This window comes from Plecotus auritus (genome assembly GCF_963455305.1).
Source record: "Plecotus auritus genome assembly, chromosome: X".
Lineage (NCBI taxonomy): Eukaryota > Metazoa > Chordata > Mammalia > Chiroptera > Vespertilionidae > Plecotus > Plecotus auritus.
This window is the reverse complement of record NC_137784.1, coordinates 90266757-90279297: the sequence shown is the minus strand read 5'-3', so window position 1 is coordinate 90279297 and position 12541 is coordinate 90266757.

The window sequence follows — 12541 nt, the reverse complement described above, 5'->3', positions numbered from 1 at the left end:
TCAAGTTCTCACAGGAGCTGAAAAATCTAAGACCTGCTACCAAAAACATTTTCCGCCTTGGATATGATGCCCTGAAAACCATCTGAAAATTTCAGTTGGAAGTTTAATGAAGGCAAATCAACTGACTAGGTCACTTGTTTGTGTTGCGGTCTTTGTGGAGTCCCCACTGGCTTAGGAGAGCTCAGCTTGTATCTGGGATGAAAAGGTAAAGGGGTTTCTGATCTTCAGGAAAGTAATTACATGAATTTTGGATAAGATACAATGAAAATGCAGTAGTGTACAAGAAACTAAAATATTACCTCTGTATGTCAACATCTTCAATGTTCTTGTTATCTCTGAACTAAGTCATACAGAACCTGTCATGACTTCATGTTGTCACACAATCCAAGTTATGTTATACTCTGTAGCTTAGGGATGATAAAAGCTATCATTAAATAAGCAATTTTTCAGGCACTGTGCTATGTGTTTTCATTTATTCAGTTCTTCAGTCTTCACAACAACCCTATGATGTAGGTACTATTTCTATACTCATTTTATACATGCGGATACTGAAGTACAGAGGAGTCAATAATTTGCCCCATGATCACAGAGCTGAAATACAACACAGGTCTGCTGACTCCGAACACCACATGCTTAGCCACTATCTTATACTGACCTTTGGATAAGACAATGGATACAGATTGAAGAGAGATAGTTGAAAAAATTTTAGAACATGAAATGATTGTGATGCTGTTTTTACAGTAAAGCAAACTCTAAGAATATAAATACTCTAAGCCAGCTTTAAAATACAACTGAAACATTATCCTAATGTCTAGGAAACTACTTTTAGAAAAAAAGAATGCAGTTAACATGAGAATTTCCAGAACAGGCAAATCTACAGAGATAGAAGTAGCTGGGTGGGAGGGGGGATGAAGAGTAACTGCTAACAAAGTTTGTGTTTCTTTATGGGATGATAAAAATGTTCTGGAATTAGATAATGCGAATGGTTACACAATTTTCTCAATATACTGAAAATCACTGAATTATATGTTTTAAAATAGCAAATTTTATAGTATGTGAATTATATCTCAATAAAGCTGTTACTTTTTTAAAATGAGGTGACAATGAAATCAGAAGGCTTTGGAACATGTTGGCAGAAATTTGCTTCAGAAATAGAGATCTGAAAGAGCTGGAAGTTCAAGCTTGTGAGCTACCTCTTTGGAGACACCAAGAACTTTATTCCTGAGCTTGCCAGGACACCTAGAAGACAGTAGCACTGCCTGACTTCCCTCCAGTGCCTCCTTCCAGGCATTTGTATATGGGGTGAAAGTGGGTGGGGAAAGGGTATAGAGTTAGATTGAACCTTCTTTCTTCTTTCTTTTTTTTATTTTAAATCTTTATTGTTGAAAGTATTACATATGTTCTCTTTTTTCCCCAAATGACTCTTTATAGCCTGCCCTCGCACTCCCTCCCTCCCCAGGCCTCCACCACTCTATTGTCTGTGTGCATGGATTATGCATATATGCATACAAGTTCTTTGGTTGATCTCTTCCCACCCACCCATCCACACCTTCCCTCTGAGATTCCACAGTCTGTTCTATGTTTCTGGATCTATGTTGCTCAAACAGACACTGGGGTGGTGGGGGCTTGCCCGGGATGGGACTGGCTGGTGGGGGGGGTCAATTGAGGAAAAAGGAGACATATGTAAAACTTTAGACAATAAAAAATTATAAAAAAGAGTTTATTTTGTTTATTGGATTCCACATATGAGTGAGATAATGTGATACTTGTCTTTCTCTGACTGACTTATTTTGCTTAGCATAATACTCTCCAGGTTCCTCCATGCTGTCTCAAAGGGTAAGATATCCTTCTTTTCTACAGTTGCATAGTATTCCATGGTGTAAATCTACCACAGATTTTTTTATCCTCTCATCTAGTGATGGGATCTTGGGCTGCTTCCAGATCTTACCTATTACAAATTGTGCTGCCGTGACCATAGGGATGCATACATTCTTTCTGATTGGCGTTTTGGGTTTTTTATGATATACTACAGGCCCGGTGCACGAAATTCATGCACGGGGGGGGGGGGAGAGTTGTCCCTGCACCCTCTCCAATCTGGGACCCCTCGAGGGATGTCCCTCTCACAATCCAGGACTGCTGGCTCCCAACTGCTCGCCTGCCTGCCTTCCTGATTGCCCCTAACCGTTTCTTCCTGCCAGCCTGATCACCCCCTAACCACTCCCATGCCAGCCTGATTGATGCCTAACTGCTCCCTTGCCAGCCTGTTTTTCCCTAACTGCCCTCCCCTGCAGGCCTGGTGACCCCTAACTGCCCTCCCCTGCAGGCCTGGTCCCCCCCAACTGCTCTCCCCTCCAGGCTTGGGTCCCTCCCAACTGCCTTTCCCTGCAGGCCTGGTCACCCTCAACTGCCCTCCTCTGCCGGCTTGGTCACCCCTAACTGCCCTCCCCTGCAGGCTTGATTGCCCCCAACTGCCCTCCCTTGCAGGCCTGGTCCCTCCCAACTGCCCTCCCTTGCTGGCCATCTTGTGGTGGCCATCTTGTGTCCACATGGGGGCAAGATCTTTGAGCACATGGGGGCAGCCATCTTGTGTGTTGGAGTGATGGTCAATCTGCATATTACTCTTTTATTAGATAGGATAGAGGTCTGGTGCATGGGTGGGGGCCAGCTGGTTTGCCCTGAAGGGTGTCCTGGATCAGGGTGGGGGTTCCCTTGGGGTGTGAGTCGGCCTGGGCGAGGGGCCTGTGGTGGTTTGCAGGCCGGCCACGCCCCCCGGTGACCCAAGTGGAGGCCCTGGTATCTGGGGTTTATTTATCTTCTACAGTTGAAACTTTGTAGCCTGGAGCAGAGCCAAGCCTTCTGCTTGCTCCATGGTGGCAGCCATTTCTTTTGGGATTTATGTATCTTCTATAATTGAAACTTTGTAGCCTTAAGCAGAGGCCTGGGCCGGCCACGGTGTGCGAAAAGCTTGGCTTCCTCATTGCCGGGGGCAACCCTAGCCTCCTGCTCTTTCCAGCTCTGTGGCTGTCACCATTTCTGTTTGGATTTATGTATCTTCTATCATTGAAACTTTGTAGCTTTGAGTGGAGGCCTAGGCTGGCAAGGGCAGGCGGAAAGCTTGGCTTCCTCCATTGCTGGAGAAACCCATGCCTCCCTCCTGCTCTCTGTGGCGGTAGCCATCTTGGTTGGGTTTATTTGCATATTCGCTCCTGATTGGCTTGTGGGCGTGGCTTGTGGGCGTGGCTTGTTGGTGTAGCGGAGGAGTGATGGTTAATTTGCATATTACTCTTTTATTAGATAGGATGGATTCCTAGAAGTGGGATCACTAGGTCAAATGAACCTTCTTTCTTTAGGTGCATTTTCGTAAACAGGTTGGTCTTATTTCTAACCCAGTTCTATTTGTGGAGAGCTAATTGGTGCATCAATCTGAAGGTTTATGTTGCCATCACTAGGAACACAATATGAGTGTCCCATGAACTGATAACAATAAAGGATTGAGGATCTAGATAGACCACAATACACTCCTTCAGTTTCTGATATAATGGTGGAGGTTGGGTACATATCAAGGTTGTTGAAAGAGGCTAAAAACTAGACCTTTATCTCAAGGACTTCTATAGGCAGTTGACCTATGCTCCTTAGGTCAGTTTCTGGCCTAAAACAAGGTAGTGTATCTATGGTTGTGTTTTCACATACACACCCATAATTTAACCTGTTTTTAAGCATCTGAAAAGGTTTCTTTATCTAGCAAGACAGATGTTGAAACTGACTTTCTCCCTTAGTTGAGGCCATAGGTACATGATAGCTACATTGGCTTTTGCAGTCTCTATAAATGGTCCCTGCTATTGGCTATCATTCTAGTTCATGGAAATAATCTTAGTGAAGATGTTAAGGATTTTACCTTTTGACTTGATTCCTAAAAGAATACAGATAAACTGTTGCAAAATCACCTCCTGTCCTCATACCTATTCACTATCATAGGGACATAATCCTGCAGACAGAACAATATCTGGGTTTGCTTGATGATGGTGAGGTCTGTCAGGTCAAGCACCTCTTCTGAACTGGCCATTCCCAATAGGTTCTATTTCCCAGCACTACAGAAGTCATAATTTGTATTAGTACCAATGATTTACAAAGAAACAATAGGAACACAAACATCTTCTCTACACAAACAATTACTCAGTGACCTTCACAGCTGAACTCCTTTTCAACTAATAGCAGTTTGGAATTAAGCCCCATCCATTAATATCCAGGTAACTTTTCTCTGGTATTGCAGTAGATGCTTTGATTTAATATTTCACTTTAGTGCCACAAGTCCCTGTTTTGAGCAACTGAACAATGTAATGGTCTAATATCTGTCAAATGGGACATATTCTCAGACCGTGGATATCAATGGAGACAATTTGCATAGGGTCTCTGATTTCCATCACTACTGCCAAATATATATTTAGAATGAACATGAGCTAGAGGAGTTGTGCCCAGTGTTTGACCCTACATTTCATTCCATTAAATCTCTAGTTCAATAGTTCAAGCCATGTTTAGAGCCCCAGGATTCTATCTATGGTGGGTCTTAAGGGGCCTTTAGAGAAGCTTCAAGGGACAAGAATGACTGGGCAGGCTATATCCCCTGCTTCATCAAAGCAATTTCATTTTTATCTGTCTGATTTATTTGGTTCAACAGAAACTTTATTTGAAAAATATGATGCCACTGATGGAAAATACTAATTTTATAAGCCATTACACAATCAATCCAGACATGATTGACCATGAACATGGATGGAGTATCCAAGTAGTGAAATTGGAGTGTCAAGAAAAACTCCCTATTCAAAAGTACATGGTTAAGTTTGCCATCCATTAATTTCTCACATCAATTTTTAAGCATTTTTTTTTCATATGGCCATAAGTACAAAGAAGAAGATAGAACAAGGTAATTAAATGGCAATGAAATAGCATTGCTGGAGTGGTGAATAAAGAAACTATATTACATAGGATGGGAGGTCATGAAAGACCCCCAGGCTGTGAAATTTGAGGTGAGATGGTATAGAGAGAAAGACAATTAAGCCGGAACTCAGTGAATCGGTGCATTATATGTAAAGTGACTCAAGTTGACATCTGAGAGATAGTTCATGCAGCCACCAAAGGAGTTTAAGCATGGACTGATCAACATTTTCAAAAGATTAGTGCAGGGGCTGGTTATGAAGGAGGGCAAGAGAGGAATTATAACAAGCATTAAGGAGACTGTTACAATAGTTGTTGATTGATGATGGTGACTAATTAGAATGGTAATAGTAAAGATTGAGAAAAGTAGATATATGTGCAATATATTTACAGAGATAAAGTTGAAAGCATTTGATGATGGATTGAATGCAAGTTGTGAGAGATGAAGAGAAATCAAGAATGATTCTTGTGTTTTAGGGTTAAGCATTTGGGATAATAGTAGTATCATTACTATCTGGGGATTTGGGCCTCTTTATGCAGTAGTGTAAAGAACAGAGAGGTTTGACCAGGGCAGAGGAGAGAAGTAGAGGACAGAATCAAGTAAATTATTTTTGAGCATATTTTGTTTGTGATACCTATTAGACATCCAAGAAATATCAAGAAGTCAAATGATGCCGAAACCGGTTTGGCTCAGTGGATAGAGCGTCGGCCTGCGGACTGAAGGGTCCCAGGTTCGATTCCGGTTAAGGGCATGTACCTGGGTTGTGGGCACATCCCTAGTGGGAGGTGTGCAGGAGGCAGCTGATCGATGTTTCTCTCTCATCGATGTTTCTGGCTCTCTATCCCTCTCCCTTCCTCTCTGTAAAATATCAATAAAATATATTTTTAAAAAAAAGTCAAATGAATAGAGGTGTCTGGAGTACTAAGGAGATACAAATTTGAATGTCATCAGCATAGAGATTATATGAAAGCCATAAAAGTAAATTATATCATCTATGTAATGAATATAAAGGAGGCAGATCACATTTAAGCACTGAGGAATTCCCAATTTTAGAAGCCAAAGAAAGAGGAGAGGCAACAAAGTAACAGGAAAAAAGCACTCTGTCAGGAAGGAGAAAAACCAGGAAAGTGTGGTATCATTAAAGTCTAGATAGAAAGTGTTTAAAAAAGGATGGTGTGTTCACCTGTGTTAAAAGTTTCTGAGAAATAGAGTAAGGTAAAGACAGAAAAGTGATTATATAATTTTAGGCTTAAGCTAATAAGTAGGAAGATTTGGGGAGAAGTAAGTCATTAGTCTTCCTGCCATTTCTGAAATCCTGTTACTCGGCTGGCTACGCAGTCCATTTAAACAGTCCACAGTACTCTGAACAACTTTAATCATCTGCTTTACCTTTGACACAAATCCTGATATATCTTGAAGTCCTTGTCACATAGTCAGTATTCAACAAATGTTGGGTGGATGGGTAAATGGATAAATGGATGAATGGATGGAGGGATGAATGAGTAAATTGATGAGTGAAGGGATGAGTAAATGGCTGAATGGATATCATGGATATGTTATATATAAGTATAAATCTTCACAGAAGTACTGAATAATAGAGGATAAAAGGACCTGAATGATCTTTTAGTGCAATCATCATCTTTCATAAATTTAGAAACTGAGCACAGAAAATGGAATGTGGTCTGGTAAACTCTCTAGTCAGTGACAAAATCAGGACCATAATCTAGGTCACCCAATTCCAAGTCATTCATTTACTCTTTCATACATTCATTCAACCAATATTTATTGGAATCCTACTGTTAGGGTAGGTACCTAGTTAATTATTAATAAAGGAAGGGAGCGAGAGTCCTTCCCCTTGAGTTGGGTTCCCACCTGGCCCCCAATATTTCCAAATTAATATTTTCCAGTCTCTTTCATTTGCGTGCGGCCTCCTCCAGAGCCCAAACCCTGAACCTGAACCCTGAACCACGTGGAACATGAAAGGGGTTCACTACAAACTGGCACCTTCGACCTGGGACCTCTGGAGGGGATGATATTTTTGCCTAGAGTGAAGAAAGGAAGAATACACCGAAAAGGATCTCAGTTGTGTCATAGACAGTGAAGACTTAATAGTTAAGGGGAGAAACCAAGATGGCAGCATAGGTAAGCACCTAAACTGTTGCCCCGCACAACAATTTCAAAACTACAACTAAAAGATAGAACGGACACCATCCAGAACCACAGGAAAGCTGGCTGAGTGAAAATACTATAACTAGAAGGAAAGAGGAAAGCTCACGGAGAAGGAGTGGCAAAGAGCTGAGGTACGGAGACACACATGCAGAGAGGAAGGGCGGCGGAGTGCCTGGCTGTCTTTCTCTGGCGGGAGGGGGAAAGAAGCCCCCGACTGCACTGAACCTCAGTTCCGGGCAAAACCCTGTGGGCCCAGGCTCATACAATGGGAGTTTGGACTGTCAGGTAGAGAGAAAGGCACACAGAGACTCGGAGACTCAGGGGAGCCGCAGCGGCAGGGGTCTGGAGGCGCGAGTGTGCACAAAGACTGACTGCGGAGGTTACCACAGGCTATCCCTAGCAGAAGGGAGTCAGAAGCTCCTGACTGCACTGAACCCCAGTTCCGACTGCACTGAACCGCAGTTCCGGGCGAGCCCCTGGGAACCCACGCTCTTGTGGGGGGCATCTGGACTGTAAGGCGGAAACTCGGAGACTTGGGAACTGTGGAAGGCAGAGGTCTGGAGACTCGCGCGCAAGGGCAGGGTTGACGGGAAGCCAAGACTGTCTGTCCCGCCCTGAGACTTCACCCCTTCCAAGCTGAGCACAGAGGCTTTTGCAATCTGGCAAGGCTAATCCTATAAGGCTGTCTCCAGCACCGAAAATCTCCCAGTGTAGACACAGCTGATCCTCACAGCCAACTGGCCTGCAGGTCAATTCCTCCCAGTGATACCAACAACAATCAAGACTTAACTACAACAAGGCTGTACACACAGTCCACAAAGGGGTGCACCAAGAGTGTCCACCTCAGGTTAACTGGGGAGGCTGAGCCACTGGGCCATATAGGAAACCTAGCACACAACTCAGGGAAGCAGTGAAAAATGGGGAGACGAAGAAACAGATCACAAATGAAAGAAATGGAGGAAAACAAACGACTGGATATAGAATTCAAAACCACGGTTATAAGGCTCTTCAAGAATATCCTAGAAAAGGCCGATAAATATAACAAGACCCTCGAAGATATGAAAAAGGACCAACTAGAAATTAAACATACACTGACTGAAATAAAAAATATTATACAGAAACCCAACAGCAGATTAGAGGAACGCAAGAATCAAGTCAAAGATTTGAAATACAAAGAAGCAAAAAACACTCAACCGGAAAAGCAAAAAAAAGAAAAAAGAATCCAAAAAGTTGAAGATAGTGTAAGAAGCCTCTGGGACAACTTCAAGTGTACCAACATCAGAATTATGGGGGTGCCAGAAGAAGAGAGAGAGCAAGATACTGAAAACCTATTGGAAGAAATAATGTCAGAAAACTTCCCCGACCTGGTGAAAGAAATAGACTTACAAGTCCAGGAAGCGCACAGAACCCCAAACAAAAGGAATCCAAAGAGGACCACACCAAGACATATCATAATTAAAATGCCAAGAGCAAAAGACAAAGAGAGAATATTAAAAGCAGCAAAAGAAAAACAGTTAGTTACCTACAAGGGAGCACCCATATAATTGTCAGCTGATTTCTCAACAGAAACTATGCAGGCCAGATGGGAGTGGCAAGAAATTTTCAAAGTGATGAATAGCAAGAACCTACAACCAAGACTACTCTACCCAGCAAAGCTATCATTCAGAATAGAAGGTCAGATAAAGAGCTTCACAGATAAGAAAAAGCTAAAGGAGTTCATCACCACCAAACCAGTATTATATGAAATGCTGAAAGGTATTCTTAAAGAAGAGGAAGAAGAAAAAGGTAAAGATAAAAATCATGAACAACAAATATATATCTATCAATAAGTGAACCTAAAATTCAAGTGAATTAAAAATCTGAGGAACAGAATAAACTGGTGAATATAATAGAATCAGGGGCATAGAAAGGGAGTGGACTGATAATTCTCAGGGGGAAAGTGGTATGGAGGGTGCAGGAAGAGACTGGACAAAAATCGTACACCTATGGATGAGGACAGTGTGGGGGGAGGTAAGGGCAAAGGGTGGGTTGGGAACCGGGTGGAGGGGAGCTATGGGGGGAAAAAGGAGAAACAATTGTAATAATTTTAACAATAATGATTTATTAAATTAAAAAATAAATAAAGGAAGGGAGCAAATGGAATCAGTTATTAAGTGTGATTAACTAGGAAGCTTTAGCATTCATAGACTCCTCAAGGGACAGTCCTATCTGTCTCCAAATGGAGGCTAATCCTTAAACAGGCAGGAAAAACTGGCTTTCCAATCTACCAGGGGAAAACAAGCCTGTTAGCTTGGATTACCAGAGAGGGAGGTAAAACAGTAAGGGGGAAATTCCTCTCCTGAAGCATGCAAAATAGAAGCCAAGATAGTGCAGGAGGAGATCCTTCCACTATGAGGCATGCCCAAGAGGAGTCAAAATGGCAACATAAAAGGGAAGAATCTAGCCTGGGGGAAAGATCAGATAAGATAAGGGCATGGAACCCCAGAAGATTCAGAAAAGGGATTGGTTAGGAAGAGGGTCCATCACAAGCCTGTGAAGAATTAGGAAGAAGATTGTTTAGTTTGGAAGAAAGCTACACCTTCCCAAACCCAAAGAAATACACTGAGTGGCCAGATTATTATGACCACCCCATCAATACTTCATTGGGCCACCTTTTGCCTTCAATACTGCAGTGATTCTTCTTGGCATTGACTCCACGAGATGTTGAAAGGTAATGCGAGGAATCTGACACCATGCCTGATGAATAGCACTGTCCAGTTCTGTGAGATTTGATGGTTGTGGAACAAGCTGCCTGATGGCTCTTTTAACTTTGTCCCACAAATGCTCAATTGGATTGAGATCTGATGATTGTGGGGGCCACCTAAGCAAGGTAAAGTCTCCCTCATGTTCTTGAAACCACTCCTGCACAATACGAGCACCGTGGCATGGTGCATTGTCTTGTTGGAAGAAGCCATCTCCATTCGGATACGCCATCAACATGATAGTGTGAACTTGATCAGCAACGATACTTAGGTATGTTGTGCTATTCAGAAGTTGTTCCACACGAATTAAAGGGCCCAAATCATGCCAGGAAAACATGCCCCAAACCCTAACACTGCCCCCACCAGCTTGAAGGGTTGTACTCATGCATGTGGGGTGCATGCTTTCATGCTGTTTCCGCCAAATTCTCACTCAGCCAGCTGCATGATTCAACTGGAAACATGATTCATCAGACCACATGCCTTTTTTCCAATGCTCGACTGTCCAATCCTTGTGTTCCTGTGCGAATTGGAGATGTTTTATCTTGGTAACTGCAGACAGCAAAGGTGTTTGAACAGGCCTTCAGCTTCCATATCCCATATGATGCAGTGTATGGCTAATTTGCCTACAAATGTCAGGTGGTCATAATAATTTGGCCACTCAGTGTATAATCAAAGCTTAACAAAGGCTGGAGGCTCTTTTGTTCCTGCATTCTCTCCCTATAGTAACCATGAGGGCTGAAGTGCAGTACTGATCTGGGCAGAGTGCAGCCAGGAGCAGAGACTATGCTGAACTACTGGAGTCCAGGGTGATGGCTATATAGTTTTGGATCCTGACCTTCCTGGTGGGAACTTGTGTTTACCAGGTCCAGGACTTCTGCACTGAGACAGAGGTGACTCACCTGGTCATGGATGAGACACTGGGCATCTGAGGGCAGTCCTTTTTTTCACTCCAATAAATCTTACCACTATGTCTCAAGTCCTCCTATGTGTGGGGTCCCTGAAATGCATTTCTTGTGACTACTACATGCCAGACACCATTCTAGGCTTTGGGGATACATTAGTAAACAATTTAGACAAAAATTTCTGCCACCATGAAACTGATATAGTAGTGGGGAAAGAGAAACAATAAACAAGGTCAGTAAATATAATACAGCCAAAGAGTTCTACTTTGAGTTATGTTTAAGATATCTAATACCTAATTCCATGTTGAGACTGGGCAAAAAAATCAACAAAGTTTCTAATATTCTCTCAAGCAAAACTACTTTAGGCTTTTTTCTATAATACCCTAGGATTCTAAGGAAGTTACAGAAGCTAAGAATGGTGAGGATTGGGGAAGAGAATGAAAGGTAAGGGAAGGGTTTCTAATAGCCATTATAATTTATCAGTCTTTAAAGTTAATGACAATGTAGATATGCTGTATCCAAGTCCATTGCTTTTTGCATGATATACATGTGCCTTCTAAAGGGAAAATGTCAGAGATCAAGACTATTTTAATGAAAAGCAAGTATTAGGAAAGAACACATGCAATCTTCCAAAAGAACAGGCCAGAATGGGGCATTTGGGGGAAAAAGAAGCTATTACTCAAAGACAGAAACAGCAATCAGTAGAGCACAAAGGCCACATTTATGGGGGAAGGGATCCCCCTATTTTTGTAGAAGGTAAAGGTCAATGCACAGACACTGTAGCCACAGCGCTGAGTTACCCATCATCAAATATCTTATCAGGAATGAACTACATGCAGGCAGTTGACCCTAAAAAAGGAAGATAGGTCCTTCCATAATATACAGCTATTTCATTTCCAGGTGCTTCTAAACTACTCTCAGATTTGCTAGATCTAAGAAGAAAGAAGCAAATTGGTATATGTAAATTAGGAATCCTGATGAGAGAAGACAAATTAGTTGTAAAATGTTAATAACATTCATAAATTTCCCACATGAAGGGAAAAATCAGGAGGGACTCCTGTGGCATATAATCTGTGAAAATGAATTTCTAATGAGACTTCACCAACTTTAACTCTCAAGAAAAAAATGGAATCAGGCTTGGTTGAAAAATGGGTTTCCCAAGGAGTTTTTCTAAGGCTAAGGATTAAACAATATCCTCTGGGGACTTGGGGCTCTTTGACAGTCCTTTTGGTAAGTGAAAAGATTCAACTGGATTTTCCACTGGACCAAGATGAAATAAATTAAAATGGAAAAGATAGCTCCAAACTGAGCCAATACTCCAAATCTGAAAGAGATCTCTTTTGCTCCAATTATGAAAAATGTTTAATCAACATTCACTGATAACCCACTGCATGCCAAGAACCTTTTAGCATTTTGTAATTATAGAAAGAAATATAGATTAGGTAACTGGCTTTAAGAGTTCACACACTAGCTAAATAAACTATCCTATATAATAAAAGAGTAATATGCAAATTAACCATCACTCAGCTACACCCACCAGCCACACCCACCAGCCAATCAGGAGCGAATATGCAAATAAACCCAACCAAGATGGCTATGGCCACAGAGAGCACGCGGGAGGCTTGGGTTTCCCCGGCGATGGAGGAAGCCAAGCTTTCTGCCTGCCCTTGCCAACCTAGGCCTCCACTCAAGGCTTAAGGATACAAAGTTTCAATTACAGAAGATACATAAATCCCAATAGAAATGGCTGCCGCCACAGAGCAAGCAGAAGGCTTGGCTCCGCTCCAGGCTACAAA